This window comes from Micromys minutus, assembly GCF_963924665.1.
Source record: "Micromys minutus genome assembly, chromosome: 1".
Classification (NCBI taxonomy): Eukaryota; Metazoa; Chordata; class Mammalia; order Rodentia; family Muridae; genus Micromys; species Micromys minutus.
Window position 1 is genome coordinate 227289051 of NC_137969.1, and position 16163 is coordinate 227305213.

At 40.9% G+C, this 16163-nt stretch overlaps 1 protein-coding gene across 10 annotated transcripts in view; it reads left to right on the plus strand.

Moving 5' to 3' along the window:
* The window catches only part of RGS6 (regulator of G protein signaling 6), a gene marked incomplete at both ends in the record, with an annotated part of 483564 nt that overhangs the window by 61860 nt on the left and 405541 nt on the right, over window positions 1-16163 (plus strand). The window lies entirely within an intron of this gene.

Here is a 16163-nt window from a genome sequence, read left to right on the forward strand (position 1 = left end):
ATTACGCTTCTTATACTTTAAATATTAAGAGACTAATGCAACTTTTCTTATGATAATGATTTATAAATTATTACCCAGAATGAATTCACTGAGATGTGAAATTACAGACCTAATAGAAAAAAAAAAAAAAAAAAAAAGACCAGGGTTTTATTTTCTTAGATGGAAAGAAAATAGAAAGAGATGTAAGAGTGAAGGCATTTCCTTCCAAGTGTGTATTTGTGTTGGGCAGTTCTCATTTTGAGACAGAAGAAGTTCATTAACTCCTGATTTCCTGATCCATTCTGTGGTTATGGTAAAGTATATGCTTGACATATGCTAGCCTAGCAGTTCCCAACCTTTGGGTCATAGCTCCCTTTGGGGGTCTAATGATACTTTCACAGGGTTGCATTTCAGATGTCCTGCATTTCAGATATCTACATCATAGTTCGTAACAGTAGCAACATTATAGAAATAACAAGGAAATATTTTTATGGTTGTGGTCACCACAATGTGAAGAACTGTATCAAAAGGTTGCAGCATTGAGAACCCCTGGCCTGGACTCTGACTTTCAGACCCAGCACCCCACCCCCAAACCAAATCCTTATTGAATACAATAGGTTTACAAAATGGAATTGGCACTTCTGGCCCAAGGCCAGTCCCAGCCCAGTTTCATCAGAACTGGCAGCCTGCCCGCAGTTTGCTGGACACCTGGAAGAACTGCAGAAGAGCTCTCACTCCTGAGCACAGGGGTGAGTTAACATTCCCTCCCCAGTGTCTATCATGGGGGAAGCCACCTAGAACTCTCAGGGTGCAGGTGGCGGTACTGCCTGGAAACAGACATTTCCAGCCCAAGGTCAGAGCTCACAGCCTCCCCAGAGAGTCGAACACTCAGGAACAATCTCCCTCGGGAGAACATGGGCCCACAGACCCACAGGAGAGACAAACTCTAGGAAGAGACAAATGACCATCTAGTATCACGAATAACAAGATGGCAAGAGGTAAGCACAAGACTCTAAGAAATGGAAACCAAGACAACCTGGCAATATCAGAACCCAGTTCTTCCACTTAAAATCATACTTCATGATGATGGTGGAGATTTTTGAGAAGCACATAAATAAGATACTTAAAGAAGTAGAGGAAAGCCAAGAAAACACATGCAAACAAATTGAAGCCCTTAAAGGGGAAACACAACACATATAAAAATCACTTAAAGAGCTAAAGAAAAGCAGAAATAAGCAGGTGAAGGAACTGAAAACAGAAATAGAAACAATGAAGAAATCACAAAAGGAGACAACCCTGAAGTTGGAAAACCTAGGAAAAAAACATTGGGAGTCATAGATGCAAGCATCACCAACAGAATACAAGAGACAGAAGAGAGAATCTCAGGAGCAGAAAATACCATAGAAATCATTGACATAACAGTCATAGAAAATGAAAAATCAAAAAGATTCTAACCCAAAACATCCAGGAAATACATGACAAAATGAGAAGATCTTCAACAAAATTATAGAAGAAAACTTCCCTAACCTAAAAAAAGAGATGACCACGAACATACAAGAAGCCTAAAGAACCCAAAATATACTGGACCAGAAAAGAAATTGTTCCCGACACATCACAGTCAAAACAACAAATGTTCAAAACAAAGAAAAAATACTAAAAGCAATAAGAGAAAAAGAACATGTAACATATAAAGGCAGACTAATAGAATTACACCAGAATTTTCAACAGAGACTATAAAACTATAAGAACCTGGACAGACATCATACAGACCCTAAGAGAACACAAGTTCCAGACGAGGTTACTATATCCAGCAAAACTCCCAATCACCGTAGATGGAGAAATCAAGATATTCCAGGACAAAAACAAATTTATACAATATCTATCCACAAATATAGCCCTACAAAGAATAATAGAGCAATAAAAGGAAAACTCCACCACAAAGAGGGAAACTTCACCCTAAGAAAATCAAAAAACTAATCATTTTGCAACAAACACCAACAAACAAAATCACATCAACATAATTCTACCTATAACAACAAAAATAGCAGAAAACAACATTCAGTATTTCTTAATATCTCTTAACATCAATGAACTCAATTCTTCAATAAAAAGACATGGACTATCAGACAGGATCCAGCATTGTGTTACATACAGGAAACTCATCTCAACAACAAAGACGGGCACTACCTCAGAGTAAAAGGTTGGGAAAAAACTTTCCAAGCAAATGATCCCAAGAAACAAGCTAGAGTAGCCATCCTAATATTGAATAAAATAATTTTCAACCAAAAGTCATCAAAAAAGACAAGGAAGGACATTTTTTTACTCATCAAAGGAAAAATTTATCAAGATGAGCTCTCAATCCTGCACATCTCTGCTCCAAATACAAGGGCACCCACATTTATAAAAGAAACTCTACTAAAGCTCAAAATATATATTGCACCACATGCAATAATAGTGGGAGACTTCAACACCCCACTCTCATCAGTAGACAGATCATGGAAGCAGAAACCGAACAGAGACACAGCAAAACTAACAGAAGTTATGAGCCAAATGGATTTCATAGACATCCATAGAATATTTCATCCGAACACAAAAGAATATAACTTCTCAGCACCTTGTGACCCCTTCTCCAAAATTGACCATATAGTTGGTCACAAAACAGGTCTCAACAGATACAAGAATTTCAAAATATTCCCATGCATCTCATCAACTCACCATGGACTAAGGCTGGTCTTTAATAACAAGAATAACAACAAAAAGCCCACATACACACGAAAGCTGAATAATGCACTACTCGGTGATGGTCAAGGAAGAAATAAAGAAAGAAATCAAAGACTTTTTCTAAATGAAAATGAAGGCACAACATACCTAAACTTGTGGGATACAATGAAAATAGTGCTAAGAGGAAACTCATAGCTCCGAGAACCTCCAAAAAGAAACTGGAGAGAGCATACACTAACAGCTTGACAGCACACCTGAAAGCTCTAGAACAAAAAGAAGCAAAATGATCATTTACCATGATCAAGTAGGCTTCATCTCAAGGAAGAAAGGATAGTTCAATCCTTTAAATTCCATCAAGGTCATCTACTATATAAACAAACTCAAAGAAAAATAAAAGCCCACATAATCATCTCTCTAGATGCTGAGAAAGCATTTGACAAAAGTCAATATCCCTTCATGTTAAAAGTCTTGAAAGGTCAGAAATTAAAGGCTCATATTTAAACATAGTAAAAGCAATATACAGCAAAGCAGTAGCCAACATCAAAGTATGTGGAAAGAAACTTGAAGCAATCCCACTAAAATCAGGGACTAGACAAGACTGTCCACTCTCTCTCTACCTATTCAATATAGTACTGGAAGTACTAGCCAGACCACTCAAATAGCAAAAAGAGGTCAAAGGGATACAAATTGGAAAGAAAGAAGCCAAAATATCACTATTTGCAGATGATATGATAGTATACTTAAGTGACCCAAAAATTACAACAGAGAACATTTACAGCTGATAAACAATTTCAGCTAAGTGGCTGGATAAAATTAACTCAAATCAACTGCCTTCCTCTACTCAAAGGACGAACAGGATGAGAAAGAAATTAGGGAATCAATATCCTTCACAATAATCACAAAGAATATAAAATACCTTAGGGTGACCCTAACCAAGCAAGTGAAAATTCTATATGGCAAGAACTTCAAGTCTCAGAAGAAAGAAATTGAAGAAGACCTCAGAAGATGGAGAGATCTCCCATGCTCATGGATTGAAAGGATCAGCATAGTAAAAATGGCCATCTTGCCTAAGGCAATCTACAAATTCAACGCAATTCCCATCAAAATTCTAGCTCAATTTTTTATAGAATTAGAAAGAGAAATTTGCAAATTCATTTGGAATAGTAAAAAACCCAGGATATAAAAAACCATTCTCAAAAAAACCAAAACAAACAAACAAACAAACCAAACTTCTGGGGGAATCATTATCCCTGACCTCAATCTATATTATAGATAAATCATGATAAAAATTGCATGATATTGGTACAGAGACAGGCAGGTAGATCAATGGAATAGAATCAAAAACCCTGAAATGAACCCCCACACCTATGGTCATTTGATCTTTGACAAAAGAGCTAAAAACATTCAATGGAAAAAGGACAGCCTCTCCAACAAATGGTTCTGTTTTTAACTGGTAGTCAGCATACAGAAGAATGCAAATCGGTCCTTTCTTATCTCCTTGTACAAAGCTCAAGTCAAAGTGGATCAAAGACCTGCACATAAAACCAGGTACACTGAAACTAATAGAACAGGAAGTGGGGAAGAGTTTATAACACATAAGCACAGGGGAAATTTTCCTGAACAGAACACCAATGGCTTATGCTCTAAGATCAAGAATTGACAAATGTGACCTCATGAAATTGCAAAACTTCTGTAAGGCAGAGGACACTGTCAAAAGGACAAAACAGTAACCAACAAATTGGGAAAAAATCTTTTCCAATTTTACATTTGATAGAGGGCTAGTATCCAATATATACAAAGAACTCAAGAAGTTAGACTCTAGAGAATCAAATAATCCGATTTTAAAATAGGGTATACACCTAAACCAAGAATTTTCAACTGAGGAATATTGAATGGCTGAGAAACACCTAATGAAATGCTCAACATCCCTAGTCACCAGGGAAATGCAAATCAAAACAACCCCAAATTCCACCTCACACCAGCCAGAATGACTAAGATCAAAAACTTAGGTGACAGCAGATGCTGGTGAGGATGTGGAGAAAGAGAAACACTCCTCCTCCATTGGTGTGGTTGTAAGGTGGTACAACTACTCTGGAAATCAGTCCGGTGGTTCATCAGAAAATTGGACATAGTACTACCTGAGGACCCAGCTATTTGGCATATACCAAAAGCGGCTCCAACATCTAACAAGGACACATGCTCAACCATGTTCATAGCAGCCTTATTTATAGTATATTTATTATAAAGAACCCAGATGTCCTTAAACAGAGCAATGGATACAGAAGTTTTGGTACATATACACAATGGAGTACTACTCAGCTATTAGAAACAATGACTTCATGAAATTCCTAGGCAAATGGATGGAACTTGAAGCTTCAGCCTGAGTTAGGTAAACCAGTCTCAAAAGAACACTCATGGTATATACTCTCTTATAATTGGATACTAGCCCAAAAATTTTGTAATACCCAAGAAACCATCCACAGAACTTATGACACTTAAAGAGAAGGAAGGCCAGAATGTGGAAACCCCAGTGTTCTTTAGAAGAAAGAACAAAAACATTCATGGGAGGAAATAAAGGGACAAATAGAGGAGCAGGGAATGGAGAAAAGATCGTTCAGAGACTGCATCACCTGGGGCCCAATAAAGCCAAACACTATTACTGATGCTGAGTAGTGCTTACTGGCAGGAATCTGACATGGATGTCTCCTCAGAGGCTCTGCCAGAGCCCTACTGGTTCAAAGAAGGATGCTTGCAGCTAACAATCAGACTGAAAATGAGGACCCCAATGAAGTAGCTAGAGCAAGAACTGAAGGAGCTGAAAGGGTCTGCAACCCCATGGGAAGAACAAAAATTTCAACTGACCAAACCCACCATAGCTCCCGGGGACTAAAACACCAACCAGCGAGTTCATATGAAGAGACCCATGGCTCCAGTGCATATATGCAAGAAAGGATAGCATTCTCTGACATGAATTGGAGGAGAGGTCTTTGGTCCAGTGAAGGCTAGTTTTCCTAGTGTAGGGAAATGCCAAGGTGCTGAGGTGGGAGAGAGTGGTTGGGAGAGGGAGTACCTTCATGGAGGAAAGAGGAGGGGAGGGAGGATGGGATTGTGGGAAAGGGATATTATCTGAAATGTAAATGGAGAGAATATAAAAAAAGTGGGGAAAATGGAATTTTCTTTTGTTAGGCTTTTGCTTTTCTTTTTGTTTGTTTGGTTGGTTTGGTTTCTTACAAACACCCCACTTAAAAAACACCCCAGGTCCTATGCAATTGGAAGAGTTTAGAAGTAGGAAATTTCACGTTGTGGGATTTTCTTTTGGAAGCAGATGATGTTAAACCATGCAAGAGCTGGTAGTGATATTGGTCTTTGTTTCACACACTCCTGCTGTAGCCACTGAGTTCAAAATGGAGGATTTCAGGCCACAAGGAAAGGGGCTAGGTACACTCAGAAGAGTAATATAAGTCTCTTCTGAACCCTGCCTTCATGCTTACCATTCTCCTGTGGTGAACACAGATTTAATCTGCACATGCACCAGGATTTTCTAGCACCAGGAAGACAGCAGCCGGACCTGTCAGACAGAAGCAAATGGGACATGTCACTGCAACAGACCTCAAAAATGGCAGGTCATATAGCAGTTGCTCTTGGGGGTCTTATGCTGGACAATATTAGTATATTGTGATGGTTTGTATATGCTCTGCCCAGGGAGTGGCACTATTAGAAGGCATGGCTGGTTTGGAGTAGGTGTGCCATAGTGGGCATGGGCTTTAAGACCCCCTATTCCTAGCTGTCTGGAAGCCAGTCTTCCCCTAGCAGCCTTCAGACGAAGATGTAGAACTCTCAGCTCCTCCTGCACCATGCCTGCCTGGATACTGCCCTGCTCCTATTTTGATGATAATGGACTGAACCTCTGAACCTGTAAGCCAGCCCCAATTAAATGTTGTCCTTGTAAGAGTTGCCTTGGTCATGGTGTCTGTTCACAGCAGAGAATCCTAACTAAGACATACAGTTAGAGCTTTGCATGGAAGGTCCCTTTTGGTCATTTGCCACATTTGATAACTGCTCCCTGTTCTTGAGACTCTGAACTGAGGACTTGTCACACACTTCAGATGGGAAAGACTAGCGATTCATGCATGATATTAGTCTCTAACAGTTCTTTTTTATTTACTGTATCAAAAAAGCACGAGAAGAAAGTGAAAACCTTGACAACCCAAACCAAACAGTAGCACTAGAAACCACCTAACCCTGTAAGCAAATTTCCACAGTGCAACTATCCAAAACTGAGCAGCCTGGTGATTTTGATACAGTAAAAGACATGCATCTCTTTTTTTCAATAAGGACAAGAAAAGTCAATTAGGAATCATTGAATAAGCCAAAAAAAAATCTAATTTCAATATGAAGTAGTAAGACATGACAGGAATTCCATGCTTGGAACATGTCTCTTCATATTACCTAACTTTAGTATCCGAGTCAGCAAAAATAAAATTATTCACGTGATCATCATATTAGATATTTTATTTTCATTTTTATAACTGGTACCCATGTAAGTCACAAAGGGTAAATTATACTTATTAAACAAAATGGAAATACCGTAAAGTCAAGATTGTAAAATAATGGCTAGAGATTTTAAGATGTAGAAGGGAAAAGGGGCCAGAAGATGGGGCAAGGGTGAATTATAAGGGACTGTAGTTCTTATTCATTATGGGGGTCTAATGGTACTTTTAAATAACTTGATAAATGGGAAAATGAGAGGATTGGGGAAAAGCTGCCTGGTTAAACCACAAAAGACAAGGTATAGGAGAAAAAGCAGGAAAGGAGACTATATCTCACTATCAGAATTTCTCTAAGCAAACATTTTTCTAATCATGTCTTAGTTACAGTTACTATTTCTGTGATGAAACACCATGACCAAAGCCTGTTGGGGGAAGAAAGGTCTTATTTAGCTAAAACTTCCACATTGCTGTTCGTTACTGAAAGATCTCGGGACAGGAACTCACACAGGGCAGGAACTTGGAGGCAGGAGCTGATGCAGAAGCCGTGGACGGGTGCTTCCTGATGACTTGTTTCACATGGCTTGCTCAGTGTGCTTTCTATATAACCCTGACCATCAGCCCACTACTTAGTATATAAACCTTACCTATCATGACATTAGCACAGCCATGATTTTACGTGCGATTTACAGGGATACAAATTGGAAAAAGGAGACTGCTAAGAGAGAAGATAACTTAAAAATGAGACAAAGAAACAGAGAATGATAAAAATCATAATAAAATGGCTTTAGTTTATGTTGTTTGTTTTTATGAAATAAGGTTTCATGTGTCCCAGGCTGGCCTCACACACAGTATGTAGCTGAGCTAGAGTGATCTTGGATTCCTGATGCTCTTCCTCCGCCTCCTAGGTGTGCATGCTCCTGAAGATGGAGGAGGAGATGCTAGACAAGCATTCTACCAACCGAGCTCCATGCCCATCCCCTAAATACTTTCATTTATTGTAGAAAAAAATGTAACTTAGAAAAGTCTCTACTTACCAAAAAACCTTGGGAAAACAGGGCTCCTGTTTTAGGGTGAGAAAATTGGGAAGGTAGGGAAGTGCAGGTGGTGGGGTACCCTAACCATAGGGCTAGGTCACTTCTGGGAGAGAGAAGCACGGGGCTCACTGCTCTGACATTTCCTCGTGGTAAAATCCTATAAAATTGAAAATGTTGCGATGGAGGTGTTATCAGGAGATCCTGTCAGGAGTTTTACTGTGCAAGCTGCAAATTCTCCTTATCAGAGAGTCCCCGGGAACCAAGACTTTTGATGTTTTCCACCTTGTTCAAACACAGTGGCCTGACCCCCAAATGATTCTGTTGACCTTCTTTCTTAAAGCAACCTACCTCTGTAGATTTGGAAGAAAATAAGTAAGCAAAAAGTTTGCTTCCTGTCCTGGTCATGACGCTGAGGATGGCGAAAGGAGGTCAGCTCGGAGCCTGTGCAGATGTCCGATGTGAGCTAGTTGGGAAGGAAGGCAGGCTGAGCCTCACAAAAAGGCGTTAGAGCATCAGCTCAACCTTTGTTAGCTCAGGAACTGGAAAGAAATCCACATTTAAACTGACTTGTACAGTGTCTGTTTAAAAGCTCCTAGACTGTCCTGTACATCCTCTGTAAGAAGTGGCATTGGGTTGTTATTGGGGTGTTATTAGAGCTTTGGTTCCTTCACCATAACATATTTATGTTCTGTCTCATCAGAAATGCGCACAGGAGAGCATTGGTAGGCAGAGTGGTAGCTGTTCTGTTTCCTCATTGACACTTTTCCTAACAGGTTGATTAGAAATGATCTTGAAATTCCTATAAATTATCTAGGGGGAACTTCACTGGACGAGAGAAAAGAGGGTCTAATTTAACACACAGGCAGAAAACAAGGTGACAGGGTGGTGCAGTGGTACCTGTGTGGGTACCCTCATCTACCGAGTGCTCAAAGGGTTCGATTCTTCTTGTGAGGTCTTTGTGAGCCCTGGTGAAGTGTTCTGTGTAGTGTGTTCAGGGGTCAGAGTGGCCAGAGCTGTTTCTGGACTTAGTCTGCAGCTTTCTGAATGAAATCTCCGGCAAGATTTGGGAACTGCAGTTTATTCAGTGTGGTCTCCAGGGTATTGAACATGCCCTCCAAACAAGTTCATATCCACTGCTAATGGCCAGGATGTTTCTGTGGGCAGATGTTTTCTGTTTTTCTGTTTGTTTTATGTCATGCAAAGTAGAAGTTTCAAACCTTACACTGAATAGAGTTGGAATACTGTCTTCAAGTTTCTCAGAGCCTGGCTGTGTAAGGAGAAACATTCTATTCTAAATTCTACAAGATTGATCTTAAGATGACCTGCTGACTCAAATGCTAAGCAGATCTATCCTCTATCTGGCTTCTGCCTGTCAAAATCAATAACCATATGTTTGGGTGTTCAAATGCTTCCTGAAAGTTAAAACATTTTGGATGAAAAAGAGCTAAACCTGTCACTTGGCTTGGAATGGTGGAGACCTAGGAAAGGTAAAATGGTTCTGATAAATTCCACATCACAGAAGCAGAGATGAAAAAATATACTTGTCCATAGTCCCCTTGGCCTCCCTTTTGGTTGGGGGTATCTTGTCATAAATAACTTCCTTCCCCAGCCAACAATATGGATAATCGATAAGGCCACTCTGCCGGATGGCTCCTGCTGTACTGGGCATTAAGGTACATTAATTTCTTATAGATATATAAATATAAAGAATATGACCCTCAAAAGATAAGGGACATATCTAGTTAGAAGTTAGAAGTTTGGGCTATATTTTGCCATTGCCCTCTGTTCGTGGTTGTGTATACTTTGTTAGCCACACTAGGGGATATGTGACTGGCAACAGGGTTGGGAACCTTTACTCTGACAGAACAGTGTCTGTTTTACCCCAGCCCTTGCTTCTAACATGAGACAGAGCGTGGAAGATGGGACAATCCTAGCAAATCCAGCATTTGACTTCGACTGGAACCACAGAGAGTGCTGGGTGCTTCTTCATATAGCCGATTTCATTTTCTTCAGAGAGAGATGTTTCTTTTTCTTCTATTCTTGTAACTCTGGTACACAGAATTAGCAAAATCATACTTTATGAAATACAATGAATTAATTGTGTGTGACTGCCACGCATGTAGTGGTCAGAGGACTTGGGGGGAAGTTTATCCTAGGGGTCCTGGAGATCAACCTCTCTTGGTCAGGCTTGGTCACAAGCACCTTTACCCACTATGCCAACCCCCATTGCTTGTGCCCAGCTGTCTTTTATTTTTATCTGTATTTGAGTGGTGACCCGGATCATGGCTTATCTATGAATCAGAATGTGATACATTGTGCTTCTGTCTCTGTGAGTCTCAATATATTCCTGCTTCCCCCTGATCTCCACCCAGAAGTAAACACAGTTCAGATTGTGCCTTAGCTCTCTCTCTCCTCTGCTTAGGTGACACATAGTTTCATCTTGCCTGGCTTTCAACTTTATGAGGTGATACCATTCTGAGATTATAGAGGAAGCCCCTTTTATCATTAGGAGTAAGTAGAGGAGCCCCCATTTATCCCCAGGAGTAAAGAATCCTTCATTCTCAGGAGTGTATTATCTTCAGACAATACCTTCCAAGACGTTTCTTGAGTGCCCATCACTTCCACTGATACCAAAGTCTCTGTATGCTGTTTTTCCTCCTGGCATACATAATTTATAAACAAGGCACGATAACACATTGGTTAAAAAAAAAGAGTAATTAATAGAACACTCTTAACATCCGGAACCATATGTTAGACTTATGCATTGCTTATTTCTAGAAACTTCCACCTCATATTTTCAGGTAACAGTTTACTCGTGGTGACTAAAGCCTTAGAGGGCAAAATCATGGGCAAGGGGGACTGAGAGAGCACCTCTGCCAACCTGCTCTAACTTCTGTCTTTATGCTCTTAAGTCTCATTCCTGTTTTCACTGCTCTGTATTATTCTGATTTGTGATTGTATACATGAATCCATAAATGATATCATGATTGATGGGCATGCTTCTGCCCATCAATATCGGTATGCCTGATTTTGACTTGTTTCTACCTCTGAATCTGCTTCTGAGTAACTGAGCCTCCTTCTGTAGGTGTGATGGGAATCCCTCAAGCATATATTAAGAGGTAGGTGAGGGCTAGTACTGTGCATCCGAGTATGATATTCTATACACCCATAAGATTATCATGATAGACAGAGCAGTTTCCCCACCCACCAGTGGTGCCAAAAACATACCTCAGATCCACATGGGCATTAACCCTCTCTTTTATACACATTAAGTTTGGCCAATTTTATGAGTATAAAAATCTTCTGATGGTGTAGTAAGATATTTCATCTATCTCTTAGATAAAAAGTAAGGGATGAGAGTTAGTACCCTATATGTAGAAAGACCAATAAATAGTTAATTTCTCATGTCTGCTCAGTTTTCTGGCACCCAGAATTTTCTCTGGATTAGTTCACTACTCCTGGTCTTTTCCGGAGCTTTCTGGGAATGTTCGAGCCTCGCTGCACAATGAATCACATGGGAAATGTCTTTAAATACAGATGTCTGCAACTTACCTCCAGGGACTCTGATTTATCTGTCTGGGGCACAAGCTTGAACATAGGGCCTTTAAAAGCTTCTCCTGTGACTCCCCTGCACAGTAAGGTCATGAATCACAGCTTCTGATGCAGAAGGGCCTACTTCCTCACTTTTATAGCACGAAGTTGATGTGACTTTGCAAAAACCTGTCTCTAATTTCATGTTCATAAGGGTGAGTATTTATTCTTGTGAAGACAGTAGCCATGTGATGGAAGTTTATGAGCTAACAAATGTCAAATGTGCTTAGTGTGTTTTTGTTTGTTTGTTTGTTTTTCTTGGGGGGGGTCTATAGATGTCAAACTTACATGTCTGTAAGGAACAGCTGGGAAGTGGCTTATTTGTTTCTTTTTCTTTAATGTAGTCTGACTCAAGAGGTCTGCCCATGAGCCTGGGAACACACAGAATGATACAAGCTTATGTCATAGGGTCACGTTTGGAGAAAACTGCCTCAAAAGAGTTCTGCAGTGCAGGTGGTATTTATATCCGGACCTTTCTCGTGCTGAGATAAAACAGCATGACACGACCAAAGGCAAGTTTAAGAATGAAGAATTGATCCTGGCTTACATAAAGTTCCAGAGGGGGAGCCCTTAATGGTGGGGAAGGCAGTCAGAACAGGAAGCTGGCTGATCACATTCCATCACAGAAGCCTGCAGGGTGAACTGGCACTGGCTGCGGCTGTAGAAACTCTTCAGACCCACTTTCCTCTCATACACTTCCTCAGCAAGCCCCAGCCCTGTTCCACATCTCCAACATTGCCACCATCTGGGAACCAGATATTCACACAGTCGAGCCCATGGGGACATTTTTTATTCAGACCATCAGAGTAGTCTCACTGGCAGATAGGAGAGTGTGGAGGTCAGAGAACTTAAGAAACTGCCTCAGGTCACACTGGTCTCTAGGGTTAAACCTTTGCTCTCTTCCTTCTCAGTCCTACTCATAGTGTATCTCCAGAAATCTCTAGAACTTGGAGAAGGCTTCTAGGATTGGGAAAATGCAGTCTCAATGAGTTTACTAGTATTCTTCCTTAATTTGGGATGGCTTTCCCACCTCTTCAAATGTGACCTTTAACCTGTTGCCTTAGTCTATTCATGTTTCCAGGTAGCTGTGCTTGGTACATGATCCTGGGCTGTCTCACTGCTTAGATTTATAGCTGGAAGCAACTGCTCTCTTTGGACGTGCACAGATACATTTTGATAGAGACACTGGATATCCAGGGAGGGAATATCAACTCAGACAAACTGACATGCGTCACAAAGAGTTGTCCCTACTGATAACCCACAATTAGGCTATATGTGTATATCTTTGTCGCTGGTTCAGTATTCTTGATTTATTTTCTAAGATGCATTAATATATAGAGCTATATAATTCTTATATGACTTATTTCTTATCAGACACCGAGCTTTCATCTCTCCTTTTTATTAAAATATATTCTTTCATATAATATAATCCAAATACAGTTTCCACTCCCTCTATTCCTCCCAGTTCCTCTCCACCTTCTCTCCCATCCAGATCCACCCCCTTTCTATCATTAGAAAAAAAATCAGGCTTTTAGGAGATAGCAGCCACACATAACAAACAAATAAAATATAAGATACAATGAAAAGCATACTAATGAAGTTGGGCAAGAACAGCCAACAAAAATAAAAGAGCTCCAAGGGAAGGTACAAGAGTCAGAGGGACATTCAGTAGTCTCAGAAGCCTACTAAACTTAGAGCTGTCGTGTATATGCAGGGGACGTGGTGTGGTCCCTGTGTGCACTGCTTCAGTCTCTGGGAGTCCATATAAGACTTGCTCAGTTGTTTAAGATGTCCTTGTTCTCCTGGTGTCCTACATTTCTTCTGTGTCCCCCACTCTATCTGCCTCCTCTTCCATGGGGGTCCCTGAGCCCCGAGGGGAAGGATTTTATGGAGACATCTTGTTTAGAGCAGTGCATTCCTCTCTCTCTCTCTCTCTCTCTCTCTCTCTCTCTCTCTCTCTCTCTCTCTCTGTGTGTGTGTGTGTGCGTGTGTGTATGCACATGTAATGTCTGGCTGTGGGTCTCTGTATTTGCTCTCATCTGCTTCAGGAGGAGGCCTCTCTGATTTCTCTGGTGATGGATGAATAAGGCACTAACCTATGAATGTAGATCAGTACCTCTGCCACTTGGGTACCCAAGCAGAGATTTCAAAAACGTCAACGTGTATGATATTTTTACGTCTTATTTTGCCCTAAAACAGCTGCTTCAGTTGGCAGAATAAATGGACTTCGATACATGCTTAAGAATGACTTTGAGATTCATGTCCAAGAGAATGGAAGTCTTTCTACACATGGCGGCTTATTTCCTCAACCCAATGCGGTTGACCTATGGCCTCTGGATTTTTAATTATGTTCATATTATACTGCATTTGCCCAAATCTGCAGTGCAGCTGTGACTGTCTAGTGAAGCACAACATGCTCTTAAGCTGTGTTTCATGTGAGAACAGACAGTGGCTTGTCAAGGAAGCATCCCAATGAGGCTGCAGGCTATATTTTGCTATGCAAACTTCATCATGGCTGTCAGTAACTGAAGACCCTTCTCAGGGCACCTGTGCTAAAGACCACACTATTATCTGTGTGAGTGTCCTGGGATAGATCCTTAGGCTGCCATATGACTTTGCTCTTAAACATTTCTCAAGTCCCCCATGTTAATGGCTTGATTGTAAGCTGTGGAGCTGTTAGGAAGTAGTAGGGCCTTTAAGAAGTGGAGCACTGTGAGAGAAAGTTAAATCACAGTGCAGGGGCAGGGGTGGGGCACCTTCAAATCATTGGATCTATTGGCTACATTCAAACATGTATGTAAGATTATTTATTTATTTGTTATTATAATTTTTTAGTCATAGGGATTGACCCTAGGGATTCCCACAGATTAGACAAGTACTCTACCACTGAGCCACATGTCCAGTTCATTCTTTATGTTCTTATAAGTTATAAGTATGGTCCTATACTCATTCCATAGTCCAGACATGTTTTGAACTTGTAAACCTGTGCCCCTGCCTTTACAGTGACCAGGATGACAGGTCTTTGCACCTAGCTTTGTTCCTGCTTGTTAATGGCATTTCTAATCACAGCACTCACTACTGAGATGCTCCCCAGGGAGCTTTGTCCTGAAGTCACCTTCCTTTCCCAGAGGCACATGTGGGATAGCCCCTTACTAGCATCATGAGTTGCAGGACATTCTCTTTTGGTGACTATTAAAGGCCTCATCCTTGGGCCCTGCGAAGCTCATTCCAGTCTGGCTTAGCAGTGACTTCTAGAATAATGGATCAGCTTCAAACTCTTGCCCAGTCTCTTGAAGGATGAGCTGCCCCTCTGCCTTGGGTTTGGCCTCAGCCTTGTCCACTCTGCATACTGGGAAGTGAGAATGATGTAGTGGAGTGACAGCCATGGTGCAAATGTTTGCTGGTCTCTCTGATGCTGGTTATCATTCTGTCAAGTCCTGACTTCCTTCGCTTGTCATCTCCCATGTAAGTGTCTCTGCCTGACGGGCACCGCACTCAGTCTATTGCAGAGCACAGTCCTCAGAAGAATGGCTTCTGTCTTTATTAGTTCAGCTGCGTTCAGCTGTGCTGGCTTACAAGCGACCATCATGGCTAGGCTTGTTGAGTGTTCACAGATCCTCATAGAAGGAAGGCATGGGGATGGTCGCTGGACCCTCTCCCAAGATTTCAGCTTCTCCTACCATCTATTTGCATGTGGTTCTGCCCTAACTGCCCATGGCCTCATGTACTAGACGCTAGAGTGGTGGTTCTCAACCTTCCTAATGCTGTGACTCTCAAATCTTTAATACAGTTCTTCATACGGTGGGGACCCCAATCATAAAATGCTTATTGCTATCCCAAACTGTAATTTTTAATGGTTATGAATCATAGTGTAAATATCCAGTATGTAGAATGTCTAGTATATGACCCCAGTGAAAGGGTCATTTGACCCTCCCAAAAGGTCGCAGTCTACAGGTTGAGAACCACTGCAATGGAACCTGAGGAAGGTTAATTGAAGGCAAAGATTCTATGCTTCTGGGGAAACCATCATTTGTTGAGGTGAAATCTTTCTATTTTGGAAGCTTCAGGGTTATTCATGCCCCTATGAGCAGTACCTCACCCATGCTCTGTAGATCAGCCCAATGAATTCATTTGTTCCCCTGGTTGAACTTTGGTCAAATGTATCTTGCTTTGTTGTTGATGGGATCTTATAAATGGGGGTAGATGTTGTTTACATATCTCAGGGAAGAAATTTTTACAACACAGTCCAGTTTCCACAGACATGTTAAGGGCTCAGCAAGGTTCTTGATATCTTGTCTTAGACAATCCAACCCCTAAAATTTCTCTTTAAGTGGAACAAAATAGCTGT